General features: G+C 42.0%; 1 protein-coding gene and 1 long non-coding RNA gene across 3 annotated transcripts in view; one reads left to right on the top strand and one right to left on the bottom strand.

The window, feature by feature from the left end:
- The window catches only part of LOC115029858, an 18846-nt gene extending 5073 nt beyond the window's left edge, over positions 1-13773 (bottom strand). Inside the window, exon 1 of the long non-coding RNA XR_003835416.1 lies at positions 13700-13773. This is a non-coding gene — a long non-coding RNA (uncharacterized LOC115029858). The remainder of the gene's footprint in view (positions 1-13699) is intronic.
- Positions 11429-13808, top strand: part of Znf608 (zinc finger protein 608) — a 104878-nt gene continuing 102498 nt past the window's right edge. For both annotated transcript variants that reach the window (XM_029471785.1, XM_029471783.1), the window contains exon 1: positions 11429-11755. The gene's annotated coding sequence lies outside the window, so the exon portion shown is untranslated. The remainder of the gene's footprint in view (positions 11756-13808) is intronic.

Here is a 13808-nt window from a genome sequence, read left to right as displayed (position 1 = left end):
GTGTGTGTGTGTGTGTGTGTGTGTGTGATATGTGTATGGGAGTATGAGCATGCCATGACACTCCTGGAGAGGATAGAGAACAACCCTGTGGAGTTGATTCTCTCCTTCCACCTTTATATGGGGTCTGGATTGAACTAGGGCATCGGGCTTGTTCCTTCCTTGCTGAGCCATCTTGCCAACCCCATTTTTTTTCTAGTCATAACTGTGATGTGACTACCATGTAATCCCTGTAAATGTGATTTCTAATGTTTCAATTTGAAGCCCATGTGCCACTATAAATAGACCTGCAGTTTCTTTTGGGAGGAGGGGTAATCATACTGTTCTAAAATTACATTGTGATGAAGGTTGCAAGGCTGAATGTTAAAATTCATTTAATTTTAACACTCCCCTGAAGGAAAAACAACGGAAGCTTTTCCGTCTGCAGATGACTTCATTTTCCTGAATCATGTGCAAGCATTGATTGTTTACTTCCCAGACATACTCTGTCCAAGTTAGGGTTTCACTGCTGTGAAGAGACACCATGACCAAGGCAACGCTTACAAAGGCAAACATTTAACTGGGGCTGGTTTACAGTTGCAGAGGTTTGGCTCATTAGCCGCATGACAGGAAGCATGACAGCCTATAGAAAGACATGGTGCTGGTGGATCAGAAAGTTCTAATCTTGATAGAAAGACTGCTAGGAGACTGGAATTCTACGCTAGGCAGAACGTAGGCCTAGGAGACCTGAAAGCCCAGCCCTACAGTGACACACCCCCTCCAACAAGGCCACATCTATTTCAACAGGGCCACATCTCCTTGTAGTGCCACTCCCTATGGGCCAAGCATTCAAACTCATGAGTCTGGTGGGAGCCACTACACACTCCCAATTCTTTCTTCTCTCTCTGTCTCTATCTCTGTCTCTCTGTCTCTGTCTCTCTCTCTCTCTGCCCCCCCCTCTCCCCTCTCTCCCTCTCTCGTGATTAAATCTACCTTTCTTTGTATTTATTCAAGTATGTATATTTCCTTTTTGCCCTGATGATAATGATGATGATGATGATGGGCCTTTTTTGAGGCAACTCTGGTTGGGCTGGAACTCGGTGCAGATACCACTTAGACCAGGCTGCCCTTGACTGAACTTTTAGTGATCCTCCTGCCTCTGCCTGCCTCTAGAGTATTGTGGTTTTTGGTATGTACCACAATCCTGGGCTGCTCAAGCCTTTATATTTTTTGCTCTATATTTACATGTTGGTATTCTCTGATGACCCATTTTTGGTCTTATGTTCTGTTTATTGACTTAACATTTTCTTAAAAAAAAAAATATATATATATATATTTACAAAAAGCCCTTACTGTTTAGGTTTTCAGTCATACATCCACTTTCATGCTCTGGTTAGTGTAGTTAGGCTGTAGAATATTCTTATAGCATTTGTGTCTTCTGGTTTGGGAGTTTCTAAACTCAGGATTTCTTTAGTCCAAAAAAAAAAAAAAAAAAAAAAGTTGTCTTTTTTTTTTTTTTTTTGCAACAGGGAATGGCAAAGGTCACATTTGCCTCAAAGTTGCTTCGTCACTGAGGATGACCTTGATCCTGTGCATCTGCCTCCTGAGTGCTGGGATTACAGGGATGTGCCACCACACTGACTTCATTCAGTGCTGGGGATCAAGAGCTCGGGAGGCAAATGCCCTCCTGACTGAGGTACATCCCCAGCCTGATTTCCTTCTGTCTATTGAATGTACTCATTAGCATAAGCGATGTCTCAGTGCATTCCAACTCCGAGAGGTTCCTGGGGAGCTCTTCGTACACATGGACATTCTGAACAAATTAATACCAAACATTCTTAATAGCCTGATTTCTAAAAACTTGTCCAGACATGTACTGCATGATTCATTTGCTAACTCTTAGACCTTTTCAGAATAGTTTTTATATATGTCAATAAAAGCCTGGGAAGTGGAAGAGATTGAAGCGTTTCCCATAGTTACTATCCAGGGTAGGCCACCACCCTGTGATTAACACAAACTCCTCTTTGCAGAACTTGTGACAGGAGGCAGCCATGCCTTCCATTGACACAGCACAGAGCCAAGGGTTCACTACTGAACCTCGGGTATGCAGGTGGCAACTTCCATTTTTCCCAAAGGAAGCTTTTGTGCCAGGTCCTAACAGTCACCTCTGCAATGTGACTTCTCTCTATACTCCATCATTCTCCTTCAAGACTTCTGAGACTCAGCCAGCCTTGGCTGACACTCAAGCCCCAGTCTTGCATCCTCTACATCAATGTTCATCTCCTTCACTCCCAGACCTCTCCTCTATCTCTGTTTGAGCATGGCAGTCAATTTAAATTGCTGCTTCCCCAGAGCATAGACTGATTCCTTAGATAAAGCTAGCCTTTCTTCTTCCTAAAGTCATACTTTTTGTACTTATTACCATAAATCAATTCCTTTTCAGTTTGGCGGGTATCTTATCTTCCCTAGGAAATGTGAACCATCATGAGGGCAGAGATGACTATGTCTTCTCCCTCCTCCTGTCTTCTGAGAACCTTATAAAGCACAGTAGAGGTTTGCTGAATTACCCGATGAATGGCTCAAACTTAATCACGGAAAATGAATTAATACTTATCAAATATCTGGTGTAATTCTGTGCACAGGGTGTTATACAGGTGTTTGTTAAATAAAATGAAGGGTTGATAGAACATAAGCTTGGATTTAGGAGGGCTATTGCTATCATAATTACTGGAAATGGTGCCTATAATTTATTAACAGGCTCAGATAATTTCCTCTTTATTACCAGATTCCTACGAATGTGGAATCATGGGTGGAAACAGGGCTTTCTTTTTATATTCTGTTCCTTTTTCTAATTACATATCATTTCTCTCACAGTGATAGTTAAATCTCATTATATTTAATGATTTATCCATTTTCTGCTGTAACAGTTTTATCAGCAACTCCTTGTATTATAATCTCATTATTATTTCACAAAATTATATCCTATTTGTTAAGAACAGTAGCTGTTACCATGATTTTATCTCCAGTGCTCTTTTCCGTGTCAATGTCTTAGCCCTCTTTGTATAAAGATTAAACATTTTCTTCTCTTCCTTTAGTCAAATTCTGTTCAATGTTGCATATATAAGTGTCTTTCCCTCTATTTTGCTATTTTCTTTGGAGAATTTAATTCTCCATCTGAACTGTGCAGGCCTCATTTATACAGTTCTATGTTTTGAGGGAGTAAGATGGTGTGAATAGAGGATATTTAAATAACCGATTTTTTCTTTATTCTGAAGTATAATATACCTGCAATGAAATACCAGGGCCTTACTTCTTAATTTCTACTGACTCAGTTCCCCCAATGGGACTGACATTTTTACTTCTTGAATCAGATGTACTTTGTGGGAGGAAGTTGTAACGTGTTCCCTTAAGTCTCAGAACTGCATGCTGGAGGAGCAGATAGATCATGGCAAGCCTTTCATGTGCCTTTGGTTAACAAAACAAACAAACGAAGAAAACCAACCTGTGACAATACAGGATAGGGTTCAGAGGCAATCTGTAGCTGGCTTGCACGTTTTATGTGTGTTATACTGTCACTTAAAGTTGCTTCCCTATGTCAGGGTAATGTGAAAAAGTTTTCAATGCCAAGGGTTAAATTGTACTTCTTAAAGGTGCCCCTCCCCCAAATCCTTGTAGCTTTCTTTTCTTTCATATTTTAATATAGAGAATGGCATAATACATTGTATGAGTAATCTACGAAATAATTTATTCTTTGAAAAGGATGGTATATATCTATGTGTCTGTGTGTCTGTGTGTGTGTCTGTGTGTGTGTGTCTGTGTGTGTGTGTCTGTGTGTGTGTGTGTCGTGGGGGTCGAAGGTGAGATTAATGTGTATGTGAAGACCACTGGGCAGCTTTTGGGAGTCAGTTCCCACTTTCTACTTTGTCTCATTTTTGTTGTTGCTCCAGTTGTTGCTTGATGTTGCTGTGCTACACAATCCAGACCTGAAAATTCAAAGAGATGCTTTGCTTTCTGCTTCTCCTAGAAGTGCACGGGTGCTTCGGTTAAGGATGTGTGCAGTGCCATCTGGATTTAACAGTCTTGGGTCTGCAGCCTCACCTTTGACCCACTGAGCCATCCTCCCCACCCTATGTTATTCTTTGTGTAAGACAACCAAGTGCACATATACATCGCCTGCCTGGGTACACGTTCCTGAATCTTAGGACCAGAGAGGATACATGTTGTCACATAACTGCTCATCCATCAGTGTCGCGTTTTGTACCAGACACAGACTAGATCTTTAGTGGAAGCTTTGACACTTTGTTTCTCTTTGATATGAAAATATTTGGATTCTTTCATCCAGGAAAAGAATTCATTCCCTCTAATGCTCCTGAGTATAACGTAAAAGCTTTATGATGCTGGCACACAGTTTTGTGACAAGGCAATAGAGCTGTGACGCCCACAGGGTTCCGGGTTTCAATCTCCATTTCTTCATCTGATGAGACTCGTACTTAGCTTTCTGGTCTGCTGTAAAGGTTAAATGCATTAACTTCCAGGAAGAATTAAGGAGAGTTTTTGGAATGTGTTCATCAGGGATGTTTCCAGCTGCTGCTTCCTCGAGATACAATCTCTTTTTGTTTGTATATTGTTTGGTTTTCAAGACAGGGATTCTCTGCGCAGCCCTGGCTGTCCTGGAACTTGCTCTGTAGATTAGTCTGACCTCGAACTCAGAGGTCTGCCTGCCTCTGCCTCATGAGTACTGGGATTAAAGGCATTGCACACCATCACTGCCTAGCTAACTTAAAGAGTTTTAACCAAAATCATTTCAGAACAGGGTATAGAATGGTTACAAATCTAAAATGCAAATGTTCCTTTGTTCTGTTCAATTTTGTAGGAGCCCTCTAAGAAGCAGGGCCCCAAAGTGAGAACCTAAACAAGAAGAACATATTAGATGAGAGGTACATTAAAACCTATTTTTAGGGGCTAGAGATGTATCTCAGTGGTTGAGTACCTGATGCTCTTCCAGAAGACCCAAGTTTGAGTCCCAGTTCACAGCTGGCTGTGACCTCAATTCCAGGGGATCTTAAGTCCTTTCTGGTACCTGCACACACGGGACATACATTTACCCAAAATCATATACAGAAATGAGGATAAATCTTAACATTCTGTGTTTAACAGCTTCCCAACAAGATTGTTGTGCTCTATTCTTTACAGGGTGTGTGTGTGTGTGTGTCTGTGTGTGTGTGTGTGTGTGTGCAAATGTGAGTAGAGAATGGGGGATGAGGAAGAGAAGGAGAAATGACTAAAATAATTTCATTAGAGGAGGACCCATCCAACAGGCTAGCCTGTCAGCTTTTGTTGAGCCCTAGAAAGCTGAACAGCCCAGGTCCAGGAGCCATCCAATCAGAAGGCTGAGAGCCACATTTCCATAACGATGATTGGCTAGTAGTCTGGAGACTGGCGGAGCTGCAGGAGGATGGGGGAAGAAATGCTCTCCTGAGAAAATAGCAGAACAACTTTCTGTTGTTTACTGCATATTCTCCAAATGATTGTAGTGATTCATCCTTTAGGAAGACTTGTTTAGCAAACAAAAGAAGCACAGTTGTTCTCAACAACAGTAGCATTCAACCGCCAAGAAGCTGAGCAAAATGGAAGTCTTTAAAATCAACTTTAGGCTCCCTGAGTTCTTCTAGCTGAATATGCAAAACCTGTCTAGGAGAGGCATGAGGGACATAAATCACTAATTCGGGTTTGCTGGTTTTGATGAACGCCACCGTTGCTTTTATTAAACGTGTGTCAACTTTATGAAATCTGAACAAAGTGGAGTTCATCAAGTATGAAAATCCTTTGAAATATACCGAGTATTTTCCTAGTTAGGGGTGTTCTGCCACCCTCAATAACAAAGTTGTCCTGAGCATTTCTTTTTCCTCCTGCAGTCATTTTATACATGAAAAATCTTAGAGATGTATTCATCAATGTGTTAACGCTCTCACAAATTTTTATACTTATACCCATCTGCTCTCAGTAATTCTCTCCACAGGACACAAAGAAAAGGGGAATATATGGCTGTATCCAACAGCCTTTGTCCTTTCCCAACTTGGTGTTTTTCTACCCTGTTGTTTTAAATTCACACAGAGTAATAGCTACATTTCATCTACAAGTTTTTAAATTTTGTTTTACAAACACCCCTCCACCCCCATCGCTTCTCCTTCTGGCAAGGAGGCTAGCCCCACAAAGCAGACTAAGCAGAAGTATTTTTCAGACGTTTCCAGTGACCATTCCTTGGCTGGCTAACAGACCAGCCATTCAGAAGCAATTTTCTTCAGGCTGAAATTATGTGCTGACCGTAGCAGATCACTTCCCATAATAACCCTTCCCCCACCCAGCGCTAAATACAATCTGTCTCCTACTCACTGTAATAACGTGCAAATGACTGTAATTTCGCAGACAAGAAACAGCCCAAAGTGAAACGTGTCTAAACAGAGGTCGATTTGAAAAATCAGGGCTATTACCTAAATCTGTAAAATACATATTGTAATAAAACCAGCAACAGCAATCTCCAATAAGTAGTTCTAAAAAACGCAGCTTGTGTTTTGATCTTCTTTATGCACCCAGTCTTCAGAGGCATAAAAGAGACCTCCTTTCCTAGAAATGCTTTCATGGCATGTGATTTCAATTGCCTGAGTTTCCTAGCTGATCCCAGACCCTGCTAGGGCACCCATGCAGACACAGTAGCCAACACCACCCTGCTGGTGCCTAGGGCCAAGATGAGGTATGATTTGAGACACTTAAAGCTGACCTACCTACATTGCTGTTCTATTAACGCAAGTATTATACAAGTGTTTTTATAAGAGAGAGACAGAGACAGAGGGGAAGAGAGAGAGAGAGAGAGAGAGAGAGAGACAGAGACAAAGACAGAGATAGACAGAGACGGGGTGGGGGTGGGGTGGGGAAGTGCTGTTTTGTTGGGTTTTCTCACAGTGAAGCATAGCAGGAACAGGCTGCTGCCTTTTCTTCCCCCATTAAGCAACTGGACCTGCAGAAGAACAAGAGCTAGTCCAGCATACAGAGAGAAGCCACCCTCATCTTTCTCTTTCTGTCTTGGTATTGAACCAATGCCATCAAGCAGGCAAAGCAAACACTCTACCATGGAACTATATCCCTATATTTTTATTTTTTTGTTATTCAAATTCATTGTAATATTAAATCACTTGATATAGTTGCCTTATATTGTCTAAAGTTGTTTAAACCAAGCTAGATTACAAAGAGCTGTCAAGACTGCATGAATCTCCCTGTCTTTGTGGGTCAACTGGTGAGACTTCAGGCTAAAATGTGTTAGTAGGACATAAAAGCTACCTCAAAAGTTAATGTGGTAATGTTAGAAGGTATAGAATAACGTCTGTATTTGTGGATGCCTGTCAGAAATGTGTTTTTTGCTATCAGGGGCTATCATTTGGTCTTTCTTCCCTCACCTCTTTCTACCAAGGACTTGAAACGGTTCTATATACAAGCTCTTTTTTCCCCTTGGAACTTTGTTTTGGTCTAAGGTTACTTTAGGGTGATGTACACTATCAAATGTTTGCCCCAAATGGCAGTATTTGACTCTGTTTATGACAATTATCCCCAGATAGATATTGCTAAAAATACTCAATGGAAACTTGAGTTGGATTTGGTATGCAGGGTATAAAGGTGTAGCCGTATTTTTGTTTGTTTGTTTTGTTTTGCCCCCCCCCCCCTTTCAGAAGCTCTTTATCAACTAGGAACAATGATCTGTAGGTGAAAGGAGGGAAGACCTTCTAATGCTTCTGTGGGTGTCCCCTTAATCGGCTCCGTAGTCTCTGGAAGGAAGCAGAAGCCAACCAGGGCTTAAGGGCTCCAGGTGGACAAGAGTCATTCCCTAGAGTTTTGGTGGGTAACCAATACATTGATAGTTACACCTAACTTAAGTCTCTTGCCTGCAAATTAAGCTTACATAATTTATATTTTAGGATTTTCTCTTCTAGTTTTTCTCTTGATCTTGAGAGCTCCCAAGAACCCCCAAGCGTGTGTTATGTGTAGAGTTAGAAAAGCTTCGACTTGCTTCCAAGTAAATACAAACTCAAGAAAGATGTCTGCTGGCCATGAGGATTCTATAATCCTACCACTGGGAAAGCAGAGAATATCAAGTGCCTAGCTAGCCTGGGCGGCCTAGTAAACTGCTTGTAGAAAAAAAAAAAAGAGGTGGTGGTGGTTATAAAACTGGTTTTGATTGCCTTTAATAATTCAACCCCAATCAGAAGAAAGAATCACAAATAAAGATCACTTTGATTTTCTGTGTTGTTGCCTAAAGCTGTTAGCCTCCTCTTGAGCCCTTTCCAGGAAAAAAATAAATGGAAAGAAAAAGAAAGAAAGAAGGGAAGAAAGAAAGAGAGAGAGAGAGAAAGGGAGAAAGGATTAAAGGCCAAGTTAGCAGGATTCTTCCACTTCCTTATTAACGATGTGTTATGTGTAGTGCTGAGCTGATTTGGGGGGGGGGCATGGAAGAGCAATGACACTCTCTAATTACCTCTTTTACACTACCCTCATGTCTCCCCCATCCCTCAACTCCGAACACTGTTCCTTTTTCCCAGACATCTCCGTCTCTCGTGTCTTTGGATAGACACCTGATGAATCGTAAAATTACAAAGTCCACGTGTTAAAAGAGTGTACTGGTGTGATCAAGGAAGTGCAGTGGATATCACGTGGAAGACAACTACACCCCCTGGTACATTACTTTGATAAGAAATATACGTAATAATAAGAGGTCATGAATTTGAAAGGGAATAGAGTGCACAGGAAGAATTGGAGGGGAAGAGACAGAGAGGTGGAAATTATGTGCCCAAATATAAAATTCTCAAAGAGATTAGATTAAAAAAAATTAATCAGAATAAAAAATTTTCAGTTCTGTAAACAGAGCCAAACTTTCCAATTTTGTGAGGTAAGAGAGTAACTCCACTTGTCAAGGCTGGTAGCTAATTATCTTTCAGCCTTCCATTATCTGAGAGTCCTCACATGCCTCTTGATTGTCCTCCACCCCTTGTCAAGCAAAACAAACACATGCAAAGCCAGTATAACAATAGTAGTCTATTCAAAAGTTGCCTGGAAGAATTTGGGAGGTGGAAGAGACAGAGTGGGGAATAAAGGGCCTGTGGGACTCATAAAAATGGGGAAAAAAGTGCTTTGATTTGCCAAAATAATTTGAATTAAATATGTACTCAAGTTGGCCAATGGTGTTTATCTAAAAAGACTATTGGTTTAGGTTTAGCTGTAGAAGACAGGGGTTCAGTTACACATCTGGATGGTTACATTTTGGATCTGGTTTGACTCCCTGCTTTCTTTAGTAATGGGGTGTTTTGAAAAAACTTGACCCTCTCCCAGTGCCTCTAGATGATAATGCTTAAGTGACCTGAGAACTGGTTTTGTTTTAAGAGATAATAGTTGATTTTTTTTTTTTTCCTAAACTAATGTCACATATGGTGTAACCACAGCCTGAAATGGAGACAACACCCCAGGGACACAGGAAGCACACAAGTGTGAGTTAGTCTTTGGAGGAATCACACTTCTAAAAGAAGAAAAGTTATGACTTCTGTAAGGTACTGTGCCATTACCAAGGAGCCACACATAAATGTAAAACCTGTACAGTTTACCAGAATAGAAGGTGAGTGGATCCTAGGTGTCTGGTTTGTCCTGAGGATTCGTGATTGTATATCTCCAATGTGAGTAAGAGAGGAGATGACATGATCTCAGTGCTCTTAGAAATCCCTTTCTGTGTCTCACTGCAGTCAAGGTCAGAACTTGCAGTCTGTTGGTTTTTGCAGCATCTACTCTAGTTCATCTAGGGCCATGAAACAACAAATTGGCATTTTTTAAAATGAAGTAAATATATTAAAAAAACACAAACATTAGTCAATAGCCATTACTTATAACATGTGGCATAAATGTTTTTATTGATCCACAAAGTCGCCTGCAAACATTTACATCATAGTTGTCTTCTGCCAGAGGCAATTTACTCTTGTGTGTCCATTTTCGTAAGCTATGGCATGTCTAAAACTCCAATTGTCAACTGAAAACTGCAGTAATATCCGATCTTTCAAACTCTGAGTTATAATTGGTTTACTTGAAACCCAAAGACTAAGTGACTTTAAAGTCCCCACATTCTAGCTCCTACAATAATTGAAAATAACAACGCAAACCTAAAAATAAACTATGTTCTAAAGACTTAATATGTAAGACTACATTAGCTTAAATATATTAACGGGCTGTTTTCACATTAGCCTCCTGTCCTGGAAAATGAGTCCCATTAACTCAGCTGTGTTTGTCTTACCATAAAAGTGGGAACATTTTGTATGTTTGTGGGTTGTGGACACAGCATTAAGAGAATTTAGAATCTCTGACAGCCGTAAGAGTTAAAGATTTGAGAAAAGAACTTAGATAATCCAGATAATGAAAAATTGGGGACAAAGGCTGTTTAAGGGGTTAATATGCCTAGTATATTTTATCTTCCACAAATCGATTTATTTTTTAATAAGGCTCATTTGAGATGTTAATGTGGTTTGCACAGGCCTTCTTATCTATCTATCTATCTATCTATCTATCTATCTATCTATCTATCTATCTATCTGTAGGTCGCAGAGGATTAGTTGGAGAGATTCCTTGGTAATTTGAGGAGAATCATTCAGTGGGTTTGCTGAATGGTGATCTGGGTCCACAGTTCATGGCTTGCAGATCAGAAGCCTGGAAACAAAAGGGTTACTTGTTTCCCCATCACCGGGCGCTCCCCACTGATTTTTCTTATTTAATGAGAGAGAGAGAGAGAGAGAGAGAGAGAGAGAGAGAGAGAGAGAGAGAGAGAGAGAGAGATATTTTTGGGTGAGGGTGGGGAAGGATTACAGGAAGGGCAAGGTGGTGGGGAAGGGCTGAGAGGCAGGAGCTGCAGATCTGGGTTGCCGAGTCCTTGGGACTTGGAAGGGGGAACAGTAAACCGCTCGCCTGGGTTTCCACCGCGCGGCGTCCCCGCTCTGTGCGGGTAGCTCTCAGCTGGCTTCCCTCTGCCACCGAGCGATCACACACATTATTTCCCCCAAGATAACACAATCAAACTTGCATTTACCGATATCCTCTCTTCGCAGCCTGCTTGAGATGTGTTTTAATAAATAAGTGTTTTATGTGAATGATGTAGTAATTGAAACAGGCGCCCCATTTTTCCCCCTCCCTTCGTCCTGCGGGAGGTTTTGCAACCCCAATCTGCTTGGAAAATAAAACGCTTTGTCTCCACCGCCACCCCCCACCGCACCCCCACCCGCGCTCAGTGTGTGTTTTATACGTGTGTATATCTCAACCCCCTACAGTAGCCAAGAGAAAGCAGCTAGCCAATGAGAGAGCCCAGTTTCATAAAAGCTGCTCTCTGATTGGTCCTGTGCGAAAGGGCATTGGGAACAAAGAAAAGTCCCTTTCAGGTATACAGGCTGAGAGCTCCTTTGGCTCCACTCCCCCTGTGCGTGTGTTGTGTTTCAGTTCTGATTCCACTGTTCCAGAACAAGCTTGGTGTGTGTATGTGTGCACCGGGGGGATTTCTGTGTTCTGTTTTTTTTTTTTTTTTGCTTTATTTTTTGTTGTTTTTTTTTATTTTTATAAAAAAAATACACGGGACGGTCTGTGACATTTGCTGGTCCATCTTTAATAAAAAAAATTGAAGAAATTATAATTTCCAAAATAAAGCGGCTACAACCAAACACACTCAATGCAGTTAGAAGGAAAAGGTCAACTCGCTCCCATACAGACCGTAAGTACGGTTGCGTGGTGTGTCGCTATATAGCACTTTAGTGGGGTATTCATGCAGGGGAATGTGCGAGTTTTATGCATTGAAATGAGGAACTAGTTACAGGGTTTGGCTTTGCATTTAGAACAGCCCAAGAAGGGTGAATTTGATTCAGTGGAGGGTGACTTTGTAACTTCTTTAGACAAATTAAGCTTGACTGGGCACTTGGACTAACTTAGAGTAAATTACCTTTTGGGCTTTAACCCAAAGGAGACTAAGAGTGATTCAGTTACACACCCTGGTCCTCCGTGTCAGGTCTCTTGCGCACCTTCCCCCTCCTTTCCCTTTCTACCGGAGCTGAGCTGACCCCCGCCCAGACCGAGCCAGGCAAATGGGAACCCGGGTAGAACAAGCCGATTTCTCTCCTGTCACATCCTCCTGCTCAGTAATTTAATAGTAAACTAGGGAATATTCATCCATTACATGTAATGACTGTAACTACCATTTTCCACCTTAAAAAAAGGCAAGGAAAAAAAAAAACCCACCATTAAGAGAAGGTGTGTGTGTGTTGGGGGGGGAGAGCCCCACCCAGCCCAAACAACCCCACAAATAGTAACAATGGTGTGTTTATTACAAGTCCCTGTTTGGGAGCTAGCAAAATGTTTTTCTTTGTTTAATACATGAAGGGGAGGGGGATCCTAAAAATCCCAGCAGCTCCGAGGTACTCTGCTTCCCCACCCCCCCACCGCGCCCCAGGCGTCCGCTGCCTTGGCCCCCTTGGGAAAGCCGACAAATTGGAGATCAGTTGAGGAGAGGTTTATAAGCTGTTTCTTTAAAACATCTGCTTTGCTCTTGTGGCCATTACATTTCCCTCCTTCCGAACTTCCGAGATCCTAGATGGCTGAGAAATGTTTCACATTCATAACTTGTAGCTTCGCCCACTGTAGGGCGTGCGGGGGGAGGGGGGCTGCAGGGGGGAGGGAGAAACCTTCAGCTTTTTTTTTAAAGACCAGATCAGTATTTTCTTGATACGCTTGTCACCATTTTTGTTCTCACGACAACCAATTGAGCCCTTGATCCTCACGTGATGTGAAAGGCTTGCACTGTAACAAAACCGCTCCTTTTAGATGGTTGGTGTTGCTAACGCGCCCATCCCCCAATCTCCCAGCCCCGACATTTCCAGCAAAGCGACTCTCCACTTCCAATCCATCAACAATTCATTACTGCTTTTAGCTTCCAAACGCCAGCTAATTAAAAATACTAAGCCAAGCTCCGAGGCCATCTGACTAAACACAGGAGGGGGTGGGCGAGAGGTGGAGAAAAAAAAAATAGAGACGCACTGTTTGCTGTGTGTAGAGAAAGAGAAATTGTCCTGGAGAAAGGTCGCCTTTAAAAAAAAAAAAAAAAAAAAAAACCTTTTTGACTCTAATTATCGAATTACCACATGACAGATCGGCTTGCGCGGCGGAGGATTTTAACCCCTCCTCAGGGACTATTCTAAGAACTCGGTTCTTTTTTTCTCAAAAACAACATAAAACAGGAAAACATCACATCCTTCAGGTTTCCAAGACAGCCCCTTTTAGACGCCGTTATTTTCCCGGCTCCACCGCCCCCCGCCCCGGGCGAAAGCTGCTCTAACTGGTTTATCAGCTCCCTGCATCGTCTGCTCCCTCCTCCTCCACACCTTTCTTTTTCTCCTCCAGCCCGGCTCCTCATCCCAGCCTTTCTTCTTCCTCCTCCTCCTCCTCCTCCCCATTCTTTCATCCGCTCCTTAAGTTAGTTGGAGAAATCAAATGTCAGGACGAGCGGAAAAATGCCACTTCCCGACTAACAGGCGGAATCCAGCCCAGATTTTCAGTCCTTTCTTCTTATTCTTTCTTCCCTTTCACTAATTTATCCCGATGTTAGCACATTCTGTCTCGTTACTAGAGGACGCCTGTAGGTCTGCTACATGAGATCATTACTTACTGATCACGGCGACTCTGAAGTCTGCAACAGAAAGCGGAATGAGAAGTTCGGAAAAGTTTTTTCTCTAATTCTCTCTCTCTCTCTCTCTCTCTCTCTCTCTCTCTCTCTC

This window comes from Mus caroli, chromosome 18, assembly GCF_900094665.2.
Source record: "Mus caroli chromosome 18, CAROLI_EIJ_v1.1, whole genome shotgun sequence".
In the NCBI taxonomy this organism is placed as follows: domain Eukaryota; kingdom Metazoa; phylum Chordata; class Mammalia; order Rodentia; family Muridae; genus Mus; species Mus caroli.
This window is presented reverse-complemented; position numbering and strand designations above follow the sequence as displayed.